The sequence below is a fragment of the Onychomys torridus genome, chromosome 11, assembly GCF_903995425.1.
Source record: "Onychomys torridus chromosome 11, mOncTor1.1, whole genome shotgun sequence".
NCBI classification, from domain to species: Eukaryota; Metazoa; Chordata; class Mammalia; order Rodentia; family Cricetidae; genus Onychomys; species Onychomys torridus.
Window position 1 is genome coordinate 39,356,141 of NC_050453.1, and position 18,176 is coordinate 39,374,316.

An 18,176-nucleotide genomic window follows, 5' to 3' on the forward strand; every position below is an offset into this window, starting at 1 on the left:
CCTGAGAGCTGTAGTTGTCAAGAGTAACTCTGGATTGTGATTAGTCCTCTGTGGGTGACTCTCGCCCCATCTGCCCCTTGCTTTCTTTCCTACTCTCCACTCTGGTGAATGGAAAAGGTGGCGTCAAAGAATCAGTGCTTGCTTGGACTCACGTTGTATCTGTGACTATGCTATTAGCTCTCTCCTTTTTCCTTCTATATGGGTAGCATTCTTATGACCTGTGGAGTTCCCTTCTGGATAAGTAGGTTAAATGCACAATGTGGTACTGTTCTATAGTTTCTAGATGGTGTAAAAAGCAAAAAGTTAATGTGCTTATGTGTTTTTAAAAGAAAAGTGATTGGTTACAAAACTCTGGCCTTTTTCATTATTACAAGCTCTGTTTTCCAACAGTTTGCTGACATGTCACTGGTGAGTGCTTTGTGTCACTGTGTGCCTTTCTCTCTGCGTGTCTTGGATTCCTGATCATTATTCCCCTTAGTACTAATATGTATGTGGGCCTAACACAAACAGCTTACCATGGTGAATTGGAAAAACATAATTTACTGAATTCAAACAATTAAAAAAAATCCAGACATCATGGGCTATACTTATAATCCCTAGCACTCAGGAGGCTGAGGCAGGGAAATGCTATGAGTTTGATGCAGGCCCAGGCTACATAATGAGTCCCAGGCCACCTAGGCTAGAGAGAGAAAGACCCTGCCCCCAAAACTAAAATAATCTTAAATGGGTTTTTTTTTCATGGTATGGCTCTAAAACAGGGGAGCTGATCCAGCAAGTTTTGTCTTTTACACAAAGAATCTCAAATATTAAGTGAGACACTGTTATTGCATGCTGGAGAACAGCACCCTTGCTGCCTCGAGCCCAAGTCTAAGCGGGGAACACAGCTCTTCCTGCTGGAGCCTGGGTAAATCCGTACTGATGTCTGACTAGGAAAGTTACAAAATTAACTGACCCTGAGAGAAAAGGAGTGTGATTTGCTGACTGAGCAGTGAAGCCTCTGCCCGTCTTCCTGTTTCCCTGCAGGCTGAGAGGTTTGTGGTAATGGGGTTTCCAAGCCACGAACCACTGGAGATTGTCGCCCCTTTCCTGTAGCCCAGCATTGATGTGCCTGTGAACTCTGTGCTTGCCAAGTACACAGCCCTGCAGTTACATGTGGACCCATGGGCAATTCTCATTTTAATTAGGACCCAGAGCAGATGAATCTGTAATCCTAAATAATTCCAGGATCCCAGTTGCTCTTTGTCCCATTGCAGATACATCCAAAATCCTTGGACTTTCAGTCATCTGCATCTTTTTCTGTTTTTGTTTTTGTCTTTTTGTTTTTAATTAAACCTTTTTCAAAGGTTATGAGAGTAACAGTCAATTTATCCTTTCTGACTCACTTTCCAGCTTCCCACTTTTCCTCCTAAGGGCATCGTATAGTTCTTACATTTTTAAAGATTTACACACGTTTGTTGAGTCCCTTCCATGTGCTCAGTCGACATTACTTGGCTTTCGCTGAAGTTGGTTTCATTAATTTTATGAACCGGAGATGGTAAAAGTTACTTTTATGAAACCATTGGCAAAATAAGCCAGACTCCTGGATATCCTCAACCCAGAATAAACTGGATTTTCTCTACTAATTCATAGGGGCTCTTCACCCTGTTCTGGGCAATCAGTAAAACCTATTCTGGATACTTTTCATCCCTTAAGAAACAAAGTGTGGGACAGAACAAGATGGTGGGCAAGATGCTCCAATTACTATCTCCCTACAGACATTGAAAGTTCATGTACCAAAAGCACTACACTCTTGATGGCTGAGGATATCCAGTGAGAGACCACAGTGGTTGGTTTTAGCATGACAATGAAAAACAGGACAAAACATGCCCTTGCCACCACACCCCTCCTCTACTTCAGGCTGCCCAGCAGAGGCATTTCCCACTTACTGATGGGAGCCCTCCTTAGTTAATTCCCATTAAAACTAGGCCTTAGACTTGAAACCCAGTACCAAGCTTTCCATGGTAAAATCCAGAAATAACATGACTTACCATGCGCAAGAATGTCTCTACAACCCTCCTCCAGCCTCAAACAGCTCAGCTATTATCAGGTGCCCACAGGTTTTAAAACTGCTGATAGCAGAAAGAGGCCTGCACCCTAGTAGGATAGATCTGTGTTGGTCTGCATCACTACCAACTGTGGTGTGGGCTCTAATGCCACTCCCCAAACGGTACAGGTCTCCATGGTCGTGTAACTAGGTTGTAACCAAGCCAGGGAGAAGCACAAGACATCTCTCTGGAACGCTGCTGGCAAAAGAGATGCCATTCCCAGGCCTGCCTGTACACAGAACCTTAGGAGGAGCTTCAGTGCCAAGAGAGGACATATGACACCAGTGTGCTGGCCTAATAGTGCAGCTAGCATCACCTGTGGCTGGTGGCACGAATCTTGAACCACAAGTCCCCAGCAATAAGCAGTCCATAGCTGTGTGGCTCTTGGTCCTACCTGAGTGTTGTGTTGGTCTTCACGGACTGTTTGTTCAGATTACATTTGGCATTAACAGTGGCCAGAGGTATGATGTAGGAATTGGAGTTGGTTCATCTTCAGGGAGTCTGCCTGTAGTTGCACAGAATCCCACAATGCCTGGTAACTATGGGGAAAGTATGCAGGCCTACTCCAACACCAGGGGGAAATTTGAGGAGACAGACTGCTGTTGCTAAATAATCTCCTGGTTCTTTCTCAGCAACACACCACGAATGAGTATGCCTGGGATAAATCAGCATAGACTACCCTCTGTATTGGAACAATCTGTGCCCTAACAACAGACTCCTTGCAAATCAGGACCTAGGCATCAACCAGCCAGTAATTCAGGAAAGACATCCAAACAAGGCCAGATGAAGAACAGTGGAATAAATGCCCACTCCTTCGGTGTGCAGATGACCTCAGGAGGAGCTTGAAAGCATGACCTCACCTCATAAAATCCAGAAATGATGTGAGAATAACCAGTAAAGGGGAGGTGAACATGTATAGCCCGTGAGTAAGGATACTCAGTGAGCTGAAAAAAACACAAATCCTTCAATACTCAGAGAATGTAACCACAGATGGAAGCCGCCTTTAAAAATAAAGGATTTGAGGAAATTCAAAACAATAGAAAGAAGTCATAACAGGGAAGATTAAATGGAAGAGAGACTCCAAGCTTAAAAAATGGTTACGTAAAAATATATAATTGGGAGAGAAGAAAGAATAATGGAGGAAGTTTACAGGAACTTTGTGACAGCATTAAGAGAAAATATTTGGTTTGCTGAGAGAAAAAGAGGTATAGAAAGCTTACTAAAAGAAATAACACAAAAGTCCCCTGAGCCTAGAAAAGGGCACATCTGGATAAAGGCAAGTCAAGGTCACTAGTCAATTTAACCTCCTGAATCTCTAGTTCCAGGAAGGCTACTGTATCCAGGAAAGCTTTCATTTAGTAAGACAGGAGAAACAAACATCCCCAGACCAACAAAAGCTGAGCGCTCAGCAAGACCTGTGCTGTAAGAAACGTTAGCCAGACAAGGTGGCTAGCTCCCATGATCTCAGCATCTGAGAAGTTATGGAGGAGCTGTAAGTGAGGACGGACTAGCCTACACAGAACTAAAAGCCAGCCTGGGCTACCGAGTGAGACTGTCTCAAAGTGATAGAAAAGATGCTGATGAATATGAAAGGGGAAGGTATGAACTTGTTGGTGTTACTATACAAGCATGTTCAGAATGTGCCAGTATTCTAAACATGTTACATAAACCATACCTGTAGCCTCAATACTAAAAAGAAAATTAAAAAACACTCATGGCAAAGAGGCAATATAGGAAGAGGTAAAAATTCAAAGTGCAGGGAGGAAGAAGCATATTAGTGTATTTGTGCTTCCATCTTTAATGTTAAATTTTTATTTCAAAAAGGTGATTTTATTTACATATGTTTTGTGGGCCTCATTGTAAACAGAAAGCAGAAACCTGTAGGAGACAAGCCAAATATAATACTAAATCAGAGCTCACTACTAGAGCAAATTACTTAACTTGTAGGAGACAAAGCAAACAATCAAATGTGAAGTGGATATCAGTGGGGAAGAGAGAGACTCCAACACAGAACAGGTGAACACCCCACTTTCATCAATGGGCCAGTCGTACAGACACACAAGTGTCAGAGTAAAACTGTACCACAGGCCAAATGGATCATACAGACACCTATGGAACATCTGTCCAACAACTGCAGGCTGCATGTCAGCGCATGGAACACACATCGGAGCACAGACCATCGTCTACGGTAGATGGGGAGAACGTGATGCAGGCTCTAACTCTCTATGCATAGCAGGAGATCTACAGTAGATGGGGAGAACGTGATGCAGGATCTAACTCTGTATGCATAGCAGGAGATCTACAGTAGATGGGGAGAAAGTGATGCAGGATCTAACTCTCTATGCATAGCAGGAGATCTACAGTAGATGGGGAGAAAGTGATGTGATGCAGGATCTAACTCTCTATGCATAGCAGGAGATCTACAGTAGATGGGGAGAAAGTGATGCAGGATCTAACTCTATGCATAGCAGGAGATCTACAGTAGATGGGGAGAACGTGATGCAGGATCTAACTCTCTATGCATAGCAGGAGAAAAGGTCTTTGATGGGAACTGCAGGTTGCTCACTCAGGTTGCAGTGCAAACAGGTTGAGGTTAAAACAGCAAGGTGAAAGAGAGGGCTTGTAGCTGGGTATGAGAGGATGGGGCTACACAGATGAAGGGACAGAGCTCTGTAGTGACACAGTGACGGTAAGCCAGCTGCCCTCCACTGTGACGCCCGTGAGGTACATAAGTAAGGCATCAATATCCTCTCTCCCTTTTTTAAAAGTTTAATTGCATTTTATGTGAATGAGTGTTTTGCCTGTGTGTATGCAGGTGCACCCTGTATGTGCCAGGTGCCCACAGAGGTCAGCAGAGGACATTGGATACCCTGGAACTGGAGTTACAAATGGTTGTGCGCTGCCATGTGGGTGCTGGGTCCTCTGCAGTAGCACCAAGTGTTCTTAGTCACTGAGCTGTCCCTCTAACCCTGTTTTCATACATCGTTGCTTCTAGTGCAACTAACTGTAACAGATCGAATTGTAAATCACTTCCACCCAAGACCCCTCTGTAGACAAGGAGCTAAGTATGAGTTGACCAAAAGAGACTGCAGGGACATGTTGGTGACTGGGATAGAGTGAACTCCCAGCCACAGTACAGCTCTACAAGCTCATTGTGGAAGTGTAAGAACAAAGAAAGCAGAATCTGCTTAACACCAGAAAGGCACCTTCGAGGTTAACACTGTAACACGGGCTGGGACTAACAGCTAAGAGACAGTCAGGTTCAAGGTCAGCAGCTAGCAAAGCACAAGTCAGAGGTGAGGGTATAGACCATCCCTAGCTGGATGGACAGTACACAAACAGCATGTGATCATCTACCTTGTGGAGCCTTGGCAGACAGACAGACATAGGTCACCCTCCATAGGCTTGGCCCATGGTAGCTCAGAGACCTGTTGTGGAATATTTTCATCGCATTCTGACACCCCTGAGACTGCCCAATAAACTTATTCCTCGAATCAGGGGGCAGAGCCAGTGACTAGCTGACGGGAACTAGCCATAGAGAAGCCAGCAATTTGGATAGAGAAGATGCACAGGAAGGAAAGACTAGAGTCTGCACTTGCTTGGTTCTGGGACGAGGGGAGAGACATGCCTCTTGTGGTGTCTCCAGCCAAAAAACAAGGTCAGCTAGTTGCTACTCAGCCTCTCCGATCTAGCGGGTTTTCACCTCAGCCTCTGACTTCTGAGTCTTATTGATAAACAGACCAATATAGACAATTTAATCATGGGACCAAAAGTTGGGCCATGGGTGGCAGATGACAATTAAATATCAATAGATTCATATGCAGCCACTAAGCTGACAGAAAAACATCAACTAACTAGTCTCTCAGCAACAACTCCAGCCTTGGAAATGCCAGACGAGGAAGTTCAAAGCTTTCCTCTCTTGGAAACCCCTCTCTGGGAGTTTATCACCCTTTCCCTGGGTTTCACTGTTCTATAATTCTCCTTGATAAAGCTTACTTCCTTTTTGCATACTCCCAAGGAATGTCTGCATCTTTAATCTTTATTGATGTGAGACAATGAACTCAGAGCCGCTGCCCCAGGTCTATCAATCTCCTTGGATCATGAGCAACTAAGGCAGTGGTTCTCAATCTTCCTAGTGTTGGGACCTTTTAACACAGTTCCCTGTCCCCAACCCCCAACCCCAGGGACTGCAACCCACGGGTTGAGGACCACTGAACTATGCTATGGACAGTCCTACTACACTCTGACTCTGCGCCCATAGTTCATAAAAACAATTCTCAAAAACTTTAAAACTGAAATAATATCAATTATCTTTTTTTGATGACAACATAATATCTTTGACAGAGGTCAGGCATGCATGGCAGTGCATGGTTGTAATCCCAGATATTCTGGAGGATGAAGCAGGAGGATTGTGAGTTTGAGGTCAGCTGGGAGACAGAGCAATACCTGGTTTCCAAACACAAATACTCAGAAATCAGTAATAAAAACTTGGGAAATAACACCAAATACATGGAAATGGCATGACTTACTTTCAAATAACCCATGAGCCGAGGAAGAAATGAACAGAGGAACTTAAAGCGTCTTAAACAAAAATGGAGATGTAACGTACTAAAATCTACGGAATACACCCAGAGCAAGGCTGATGGAGGTTTACAGGCGTCGATGCCCTGAGATGCAGTGACAGGTCATGTGAGATCTTTCTGCTTTAAATGTAGACAAGGTACCAACCACAGCAACCCACTCCTGCAGCTCCAGCACTGGGGTGGGGGTGGGGGCAGCTGTGAACTCTAGACTAGACTGGACTATAGAGCAAGAGCTGGTCTCAATCAAGGGCCGAGAAAAAGAAAGGAGACAGGGAACAGAAGGAGGAGGGGATGAAATAAAGACCAAAGCAGAAGTAAATTGAGACAAAAATAGACAATATCTATGAAACAAAGAGTTAGTTGCCTCTTTGAAGAGGTAAAAAGGAACAAATGCTTTGCTAGACTAATTAATTACTAAGAAGAGACTGGGGGGTAGAAGGAGAGGGCTGAGGAGAAAGCTCAGTGGCTGAAGAGCCTCACATGAGGACCTGAACTCAGTCCCCACATGAAAAAGCCAGGTGTGGTAGACACTTGTAATCCAGGGCTGGGTGGAAACGGGAGGATCTCTGGGCCTCACAGGCCAGGCAGCCTAGCCTAATCTGTAAGCTCCAGGTCAATGTGAGACTCTGTCTTAAAGAACAATGATGGCCTCTGAGGAACAATATCTAAGGTTGTCGTTGTCCTTTAGCTTACACACACACACACACACACACGCACGCACACACGCACGCACGCACGCACGCACGCACGCACGCACGCACGCACACGCACACATGCACGCATGCACATGCTGGTGCACCTCCACACAAACAAACAGACACATGCACAAACATAAAAATAAAAACAGCTAGGTGGTGGTGGCGGCAGCGGTGCTCGCCTTTGATCCCAGCAACAGAGAGGCAGAGACAGGCAGATCTCTAAGTTCGAGGCTAGCCTGGGCTACATAGTGAGTTCCAGAATAGCCAGAGCTACATGATAAGACTCTGTCTCAACAAACAAACAAACAAACAAAAACAAATAAATAAAAATAAAAAGCAAATGAGCTGGAGGGATCTGTTCCTACCACCCACACAATAGCTCATGAGCAACCATAGGCACATACATGGTACACATATGTACATGCAAGCAAACCTATACACATAAAATGAAAATAAACGATTCTTAAAAAGTAACAATCTTAAAGTGAAAAGAGGCATCAGCTGATGCTACAGAAGCATAAAAGATCTTTAGAGGCTGTCACGAACAGTTTATGTCAATGGATGTCAAAAGAAATGGAAAGGCTGGACAGATGGCTCAGTGGTTAAGAGCACTGATTGCCCTTCCAGAAGACCTAGGTTCAGTTCCCAGCACCCCACATGGCAGCTCAAGACTGTCTAACTCCAGTTCCAGGGGTTCTAACATCCTCACATAGGCATATTAATAGATAGATTAAAAATAACTACATAAATCAAAACATTTAGCGGCAATACTTAATAAAGAAATACATATATACATGTATATATGAAATGGAGAAATTCCTAGACATACATGCCTCCCCTCCCCAACACTGAATCATGATGAATTAGAAAACAAGAGCAATAAAAAATAATGAAATTATATTAGTAATTAAAAGCCTTCCATCAAAGAAAAGCCCAGGCCAGATAGCTTCACTGTTGAATTCTACCAAACACTTAAAGAGGAACAAACACCAATTCTTTATTTTTATGTATTTATTCATTTATTAGTTTCTTGAGACAGGGTATGGTGGTTTGAAAGAAAATGGTCCCCAAGGGAGTGGCCCTATTAGGAGGCGTGGCCTTGTTGGAGGAAGTGTGTCACTGTGGGGGCGGGCTTTGAGGTCTCCTATGCTCAAGCTACAACCAGTGAGACAGATCACTTTCTACTGCCTGCAAGTCAAGATGTCCCACACTCAGCTACTTCTCCAGCATCATGTCTGCCCACACCACCATGGGATACTGGAGTAAACCCCTGAAACTATAAGCTGCCACCTCACTAAATGTTTTCCTGTGTAAGAAGATGCTGTATGGTGTCTCTTCACAGCAATAGAAACCCTAACTAAGACACAGGGTTTCTCTGTATAGCCCTGGCTGTCCTGGAACTCTCTCTGTGGACCAGGCTGGCCTCGAACTCACAGAGATCTGACTGCCTCTACCTTCTGAGTGCTGGGATTAAAGGTGTGTGCCACCTGGTTCACCAATTCATAAGTGGGTCCAAAATAAATAAATTAAGAATTAAGAATTGGTGTTTGTTCCTCTTTAAATGTTGGGTAGAGTTTGTCAGGTCCTTGAGATTGTGGAGCTACCATCTTGTTACCCCTTGCATCCATCCCCCACAAGCGAAGCTGACCAGTCTTATCTTGGGCTCTTCCCTCTGTTCCTTCTGACCTCACTGGATCCCTATACACTCATAGGCCTGCCCATAGGGAGGAGCAAGAGACAGGGAGGTCTGAGCCACCTCATGAAGCTTGCTTGTGCTCAGTCCTGAAGATATCATGTGTGTCTTACAATGGGTTTGTTGCTAAGCCTGTCTGATAGGACTCAGCATGTACTGGGCAGTCACAAGATCCTTGTTGACTTGGTGACTAGACACTTTCTACCAGTAGGTCCAACTGGTAGCTGCACTTCAGATTCAATACATGGGAAACCTTGAAAAAACAGGAGGTATCAGGCTTTGACTAATCCACCTGCTCATCTACTTGACAAGGAAAGATCAACAGTTACAGAATTAGAGGAAAATGGTCAGAAAAACCAAAGGTCAGTTTTAAGGAGTCAGGGGAGAAGTCTGTAGATGGGCTTATGGAAGGAAGCATGAAGTGGGAAGTCTTCCAGTCACATGTTAGCTTCACTAAAACAGCACCCATCATTGATAACAAAACAGACAGGTGTCCAGTGACTTAGCCCACAGACCTCAGGAAGTCTCTGTCACTGGCCACTCACATTGGCTCAATAACAACAGTCAAAGTGTACATCAAACCCTTCAATGTAAAGAGGAGACAAGCTATTTGTCGGTCAACAGCATGCAGCGTCTATGGAAAAAGATTTCAAGATCTATCACCCAGGTCCAACCAGCCTGAGTATGGCTGTGAGAGTGTTTGATCTACTGGCACAAGACTCTATATAATATCACCATAGGCCTGAAAAACAGCTTTGCAACACCAGAGGAATATCAGTGGGCCCATGGCTATGTCATTCACTGATGGTATCACAGAGGCACCATCTAGAAGTTTCCAGATTAAATGAGCACTGGACTAATATACTGAGGACATACCTACAGTGCCATATCAAAAGCATCTGCCATGAGCATGAGGAATCCCTTTCAGGACATGATACATGCTTTGAATCAAAGGTTCAGATACAGTACTGTGCCCTCAAGAAAAGAAGGACACATGGCGTCTGAGATCAGGAGGTGGACTCGGAGCCCCGCTTACCTTCATGCCCGTGGCTCTCCTTTCTCCTTTCTGTCCCTCTAACTCTGAGCTCATTAGGGCCTAGAGCTAGAAGAGTCTAGGTTCCCAATGACCAGAGGCAGAGAGTGGTTGGCGTTTTGACAGGGCAACTGGCCTTGGCCGTTAGGAAGAGGTGGACTGCCGTCACACAATGAGGGCAAGGCGGATCTGCAGGGGGATTCCTGAATGGCGGACTACCATAGGGTATGAAGTGGTCTGGCTGCCTGACGAGTGGGGTCCACCTTGCACTACCGAGATACCCTGAGAACACCTGAAGCTCCAAAGCAGGTTTTGCCATCTGAGAGTAGGACACCAGAGACGAGAGGATCAGCAGGTGACTGCAGAGGTGGCTTGGCCACGGCCAGGGGTAAAAAGCGCTTCTGAACTGACATGGCTGCCAGGCTGAGACTGTGTGCTTAAGGAAGGAATTGCAGCAGGAAAAGTGACATGTGGCTAGCACCTTCGGCATAAGCCTCTGAGTTGGCAGGGAAATTGGGTGAAAGAGAGAGATTGGTGGATGAGATGGAGCTGTTGGCTTCCCACTTCTCACAGCTAGGAGGCTGAAAGATAAACCACAAATCAGATCTGTATTAATGAGCCCTTCCTGGGACCCCCTAATCTGGGATCTATGAGAGGAGTCAGGTAACAAAGATGCCCTTTGGCTCGGGTGTGATCTTCAATACAAAGACAGGGAAAATCCAGGATCTTACAAGCAGGAAGAGAGAGGTGACCTGGAGGATGTGCTCTTAATAATGGTTCAGTGTGAGAGACCATGGTAATCAGAGCATATGCAGCCCTGGAATTCCTGGAATTAGGGAAAAGCTTCAAACAAGCATTGAAAGAGTCTCTCAGGCTGGTTTGTGGGAGATGGAAGCAGATGGAATTGGTCTGAGTGCTGTGGACATACAAGCTGAGCAAAATAGCCATGTATCCACCCTTGAGACACAGGCTGTGTAGCCTGAGGCAGTCTGAGGGGCATCAGTCCCTGGTAAGCTGGCATACCATTGGAAATATTTGATCATCACCAATGGAGGTTGCCATGGATACCACTAGCTGGACCAATAGGGAGGAGGGACAGGCACTACTGAGGGAAAGCAACGTATGATGCCCAGTTGACTGGCTCTCATTGTTTACCAGTGACTTTGAAGGATGGCTTGATTTAGCCATGACCTTGAGATGGGCATGGAGCTCTGGTGGCTTTCCTGAGTCCTTTGGTGGGACAAGACCCATAAATATGCAGTAGGCAAGTCATTGACAGATCTAAGTGACTTAAACCAGCTTGTAAAGTGTGTCCACCATGCGAAAGAACAGCCAAGAGGAGCAAAGAGAAAGGCCTTTCTGATTACTCAAAGGTAAATATGCAAGAATTGCATCAAGCTCAAACTCTCAAAGGAAAACCAAACTGGACAGAAGGCCAAATTCTGTGCTAATGAACTTCTGGAAGGCTATAAAGCCAGAAAGAAGTTTATAGAATGCATCCGTGATCAAATAATGCAGGTTCAGAAGATCAAACCCATCTCAGGGGTGGGCAATTATCTTCTCCTCTAATTTAGCAGAGTGCCTTTCTTTCTTGCCGTATATGAGGCTATGCTAGGAGTGAGATCGTCTGTCCAGCACGGGATGCCCCCAGCGGCCAGCAGTGGTGGGTGAAGGGGCTGCAAAGCAGTTACAGCCACAGTGCTAACCTGGAGGCTCTCTGACTCAGGGAACCAGCCTGAGCAGGAGGTCCATCATGATCGAGCAGGGCCTCATGAGATTTGGAGACCCCTCAGAGAGTGCACCTGAAGAAGCAATCATGGCCAGTTAGTTCAGAGAGGTAGAAAAGCCAGGGGTTACTGTGGCATTTTGGGGGGAGCGATGGCTGTGTAAGGTGATTAGAAAAAGCCTCAACAGTCTTGGCCGGTAAATGCTAAAGATCGAACAAGAACCTTGTGAAAATGGTAACAGATGCTCCTGAGAGCACTAAGACTGTTAAGGATCCCCTTGCTAGGGAGCAGGTCACCTCCCTAGGAGTGGCGGCCAGAGGCCATAGAGGCCCTTTAACAATAAAGTCTAATACAACTGCTGTTGGCTGCATTCCAGAGCTATAGATGGGAAAGTCATAGAGCTTTGGTTTCGGGGCTTGGGGAAATAAAACTGGGACTGGGCTGGCCTTGTGTTTTCTATGCCTACTAGCCCCTGTAGTGCTGGTGAGTGCTGTTAAGGATGCAGGCGAGAGTTAGGGAGGAATCCTCCATCACTGTGGATCCTGCATGCTCCATGATGGAAGTGCTAGGCACGGTGTGCCAGCTCGTGGGATACTGGCAGGAGTAGTTATGGATTGAACCAACTCTCTGATTGGACATAAGGCCCACTCTGCAGGATACTGGGAACTTAGACAAAACATGTGACCAGGGAAGACATAATCCAGCGGAGATGCAACTGTTGTTGCTCTGTCAATGATGTACCAGCTAAGGTACTTCCCACATTCATGGTTACAGTCATGGGCTATTGCTGTAGTCCATGTTGACTTGATATGCCTCTATTTCCCATTTTTCATCCTTTTCCTGACGGGTTTGGTAGTAGAAGGATACCCTGAGACTTGCCAACAGCCATGTTCTGGAGACAGAGGGATTTCTCTCTGGGCACCAGAGTTTGGTACTTCACTGGGGTTAGAGAATAATCAAACACCTATGTCACCTTCTCTAGGGCTCAGACATCCTTTCAGAAGAGAGGGAGGATTGAGTGAGGCACACACAGGACAATCCTTTGAGCCAAACCATCGCTGTCCGCATGAGTTCAGCTGTGTCTACTTTAAAAAACGACATACATCACTGATGGGCTGAAGTAGGGGTTTGGACTGACTCACCTGACTATCCAGCCACTCCAAACCTGATGTAACAATTCTGCCGTAACTGCACTTAGCCTCAGGAGCGGCCAGTAGTATATGGGTGAACGGGCCTAGACAGAAGACTCCATCTATCTGGCTCTGGAGAGTCCTTATCCATGCTGGGTGCACATCTTTTAACATGGCTGTCTTAGGGCCACTTACGCTCCTGCCTGGGACCCCTTGCCCATTGCTCCGTATGTAATTACACCTAATAGACTCATCAGTTCTCCCAGAGTGCTTTTCGGTTGAATGTACCTTGGTTTGTCTTTGGAGCCTTAGGAGAAGAGGCAAATGTTGTTCATATTTTCCTCCAGGGAAGGAATTTTAGCAACAGTCATGAAATGAACATGTCAGGAATTTCTATCTAAGCCACTCACTAGTGAGAGGTTCATTAAGTATTACAGTTGGTTCAAAAATGAATCCCAAGTGTTCAACATCAGAAATACTGAGAATTTATAAGCAAATGGAAAACTGTCAAAGCAAGTCAGTATTCATGGGGCAGTCTCACCAAACACAATTTGCATTATTATGGTAAAAGTCATTTCTACGACTTAGTTTTTCTGAAGTTTCTAGGATCATACAATAGCAGCCAGACATGGTGGGTGTATTCCTGTAATCCCAAGTACTCCTGAGACAGGAGGATGGTGAGTTCAAGTCTAGTCCAGGCAACTTAGCAAAACCCTGTCTCAAAGTAAAATTTTAAATTTTGGAAAGGGCTGAGGATGTAGCTCAGCGGTAGTGTTTGCCTAATATGCTCAGTGTCCCCGGGCTTGCTGTCCAGCTCATGTAAGCCAGCAAAAGCTATCTGTAAAATAACATTGAAAAGATGAAGACAGAGCACTCAAAAATCTTTCAGTTCATTCCCAAGTCTTTCATTGTTTCCCCCTATATTTCAGTTGATGGTTGACCCTTCCACCCCAAATTATGCATTTAATTGTCAGGAGGTAGCTCAGCTGGTCGGCTGGCAGACAGCCTGCCTAGTATGCACAGAACCCTGGGTTCAATCCCAAACACTGTGTGAAGCCAGGCATGGTGTGGCACACACCTGAAACCTGAGCACTTGGATCAGGAGATCAGTGTTATCCTTGGCTAATTGGATAGGCTGAACAGTGACTTAGAGGCCAGCCTGGGTTAGATGAGACCCTGTCTTGAAAAGCATTTTAAGTGCTTTGTTCTGGATAACCTTGAGAGAGATCCTTTGCATCTGCAATCAGTTAGCCGAAGCTGGCAGGCAGGAGCATCCAAGGATGCTCCTGGAAATACACCCAGGATCCTTGATTTTTGTTGTTTGTTTGTTTTAAATCTTCACAGAAAGCCACTAATCTTAAAAACACATATTAGCAATAGCAAAATTAACAAGAGAATACTAAAGAAGCAGAGAAATGTGACCTCCCAACCAGGCCTCCCCTGACTCACATTGCGGTACTGCAGCTGTGCTCAGACCAGGGCTCTCCCCTGGTGGCTAGCCCACTTTTCTCCTTGGGAAGTAGCTGGTGATCTCATTCCCACTTTCTCAATACTCAGTGTTGTGACCCTGGTGAACACATTCCCATCGCACGAGAGGGCAGCAGTCCAGCTGGGCTGGGTGCAGATGCAGAGGGGGGTAATGCCAAACTGGACCACATCACAAGATGTGGTGAGAACCCAAACAGGTGAGTATCTCTGCTCCCATGTACCAGGAGCCCCCAGCTTACCCTGCCAAATCAATGGGGCAGCAGATGTGGTAAGTCATACAGTCAATAAACACTTAAAAAGGAAAAACAGTGGGGAGATGGTCAGTAGAGAATGCCCACCCCAGGATGTGGTCGTTTATAATGCCTGTAATCCCAGAATTTGAGAGGTAGACTAAAGAAAATCAGGAGTTCAAGGCCAGCTTCTGCTAGCCTGAGCTACAAGAGGCAGAATCTCAAAACACACACACAGAAAATAAAAAGAAAATGGTCATAATAATCAGTCAGGATTTTCACCTCTGCACTCCTGGGGACCAGAAAGATCTCCCCGCACTCTCCCTGAGGCTGCTTAAAAAGGAGGCGAGCATTGGTCAAGAGTCAGCTTGATAGTGAGTGACTGTGGTAGTGTTTTTGTGAACAGATGGAGAAAATAAGCTCCCCCATCCCCACCCCACCCCGAGTTTCTCCTGAAAACACCACTCACACAGAGCAGACATGCCGGCCTCACAGCTTCAAAGCACAGTTGGTGACGTCATATCGAAGCCAGTGCTAAGACACAGGGCTGGAGCCCCAGGAACACAGCATTTAGATGCTTTTCACCCCGGGGCTCTGCCACGTGAGGCTGGGCCAGGGCCTGAGGAATGTCTCAGGGCTCAGCAGAGGAGGCAGGAAGGAGCGTCCCCAAGCAACGTGGAGGGGGACCTCTTGTACTCCCGGCAAGGCTTCCTTCAGGCGGCTTCCACAGTTTTAAAATTGTGAAGAAAAAAATACGGACAAATAGATAGATATGTTACATCATAAAGGAATGCCCCATTCACCTTTACAAAGTATCACCTTTGCAAGCGAGCGTGTGTGTGTGTGTGTGTGTGTGTGTGTGTGTGTGTGTGTGTGTGATTAAAGATGAAACCCAGAGCTCTCTTCTGAACTGCGCTCTCCAGCCCCACCTTTGCCTTTAGAACTTTCTTGTCCTGCCCAGTTACCAGTCCCCTTCTCTTCTCACACCGAGAAGACACTTGGATCCCTATTAATAATTGTCTCATTTCCAGAGTATCGTACCCCACTTATGGAGTGTATCATTCAATTTTGTGTGTAAGGGGTCTGCAAATGCAGAGGCGGGAGGTTGTCTTTTAGTGCCTTCCTCAATCACCTTCCGTTTTAAAGTGTTATTTTGTTTGTTGTTTGCTTGTTTGTGAGACTGAGGCTCGCTCTAAACTGGAGCTCACCTATTGGCTACACTGGCTGTCCATCAAGCTCCAGTGGCCTCTTGTCTCAACACTAGATTACAGGCTTGACTTCCACTCCCACCTTCCTATCTGGGTTCCAGGGATCAAAACTCCGGCCTCTTGCTTACCCAGCAAGCACTTTCCCCCCTTATTTACCTTTTTTTGTTTGTTTGTTTTTCCGCATACTTTGTTCCACAAAATGATAGGGACTCATCTACATTTGCACGGCGACCACCGGCGACCACCTTTGCTCATTTCCATTGTTACAATGTTTCATTTTACAGTGGGGCCAGAATTATCCTTTCTGTCACCCGTGGACATTTGACACGTGTCTTTATGGAGTGTAACTTTCAATTGTGTACATTTGACTAGTGTTGGTATTTAAGGAAATTACATTTTAACATTTACTTTGTGTCCATCTGGCTTCAGTTTTTCGTGGGAAACAATCGTGTAAAGAAGGCAGAATATTTGGGAGGAGGTAGGGGACTAGCAGAGGGGGATGGTGAAAGGGATGGAGGAGGGAGGGGGAAGGGGGAAGAAGGGGGTGAATAAGAGCAAAGTAAAAATGACACGTATATGAAACCCAAAACTTCCCATCAACTTTAAAAGGTAAAAATTACGATCATAAGGGCTGGAGAGATGGCTCATCGGTTAAGAGCACTGGCTGCTCTCACAGAGGTCTTGAGTTCAGTTCCCAGCACCCACATGGTGGCTCACAACCATCTGTAATGAGATCTGGTGCCCTCTTCTGCAGGCATATGTGCAAATGGAGTACTCATATACATAGAATAAATAAATAAATCGTTTTAAAAAATTACGATCATATCAACCATCAACTAGTAAGTAGAGGGATTTTGACTGTACCTTCTAAGCGACCACACATCTTAACAGGAGCACAGTAAATGACCACGGCGGTTCCAAGTGTCCTCACTCAATCTCTACCTTTGATGGGCCCACGGTGGACTGCATCATTTAGTAACATGTTGGCTGTTGCATGGAGGATTTGAGAAAGATATTTTTATTCTGTTTAGGCAGACTCCACTCAGCATAGTGTTGAATCCTGTCAGATACCTTTTTTAGCTTTCCCTGAAATAGTCCTAGCTTTTTACTGAACTGCTGGTGTGAGGATAATGCCAGTGCAGCTTTTATAGTCTCTGCTCTGTATTAGGCCAATTAGCAATACAGCAAAGAGTGTTTTCTGTCTGTTCTCAAGGTCAAAGGTATCACAATAACCCCTTCCACCCTCCGTCACCCTCCCTGATCTTTCTACCCTTGCATCCCTTGTTCACAGCTGACAGCAGCTAGGTCAAGATGACGGTGACTATTGGTGAAGGGTCAAAGATTCTCATACTAATGACAGCCTCGTGCTGAGCAGGTAGGGCAGAGCGTTCAAATGCTTTCCTAATCTCAGTCATTTCCCTGTGATTAGGATTACAAAACAAAAAGCCGCAGCACAGCTGCCTGGCAGAGTCAGCCTGCGTCCAGTCAGGGCGAGAAGCTGCCAAGCCAGCGAGGTCCGGAGTTGAAGTCCCTGTGTTTGAAGGTTCCTGCCCCAGTGAGCCCCTCACCTGCCAGTCTTGGGGAGCAGGTAAGAACTACATTTCTGCTTTCCTTGGATTTTAGCTGCAGCCACTGTGGCATGGGAGAGCTGGTGAGTGTGTGTGCGTGTGCGTGTGCGTGTGCGTGTGCGTGTGTGTGTGTGTCTGTGCGCGCAGGCGCGGGCACACAGGCACGTAGAGATACAGAAGAAAGTACGGTGGCGGCCATCTGGAGGTCCCCAGGGCCACACTGCTGACTGCACCTCTCTCAGTGTTCTCTTCCAGCTTGTCTTTGTATGTCTCTCCCATCATTGGCTCTTCTCCCTCTCCGTTACCATATCTAATCCATGTCGTACCTCCGAATTACCAGGACCTCTCAGGATTGGAGTGTAAGGACAACACCGCTGTCTATGATCGGTGGCCTTTTGGGGAAGATGGGCAGTGTGGTAAGACCTAGGCCAGCATAAGGTCACGTGCCTGAATGGTAAGCCTGGCCTTGCCCCCAAACAGGTTTCTCAATGAGGCTAGGGCAGGACTGGCTGTTTTGAGTGGATACTCAAAGCCCTTGAAAGTAACCCAAGTCTACTTGGCAAGCAGCGGTCCTTAGGCAGCCTTGTCTAGCACAGATTTCTCTCTTTTTCCCTTAGCCGTCGATATCTTTTGTGTTGACACAAAACCAGGGGCAAGTGAGGATCAGATTCGACAATACTAGAGGAAGTTTTCTAAGGGGAAAACGTGTGGTCAGTGTTTCGAAGGACTGGGCA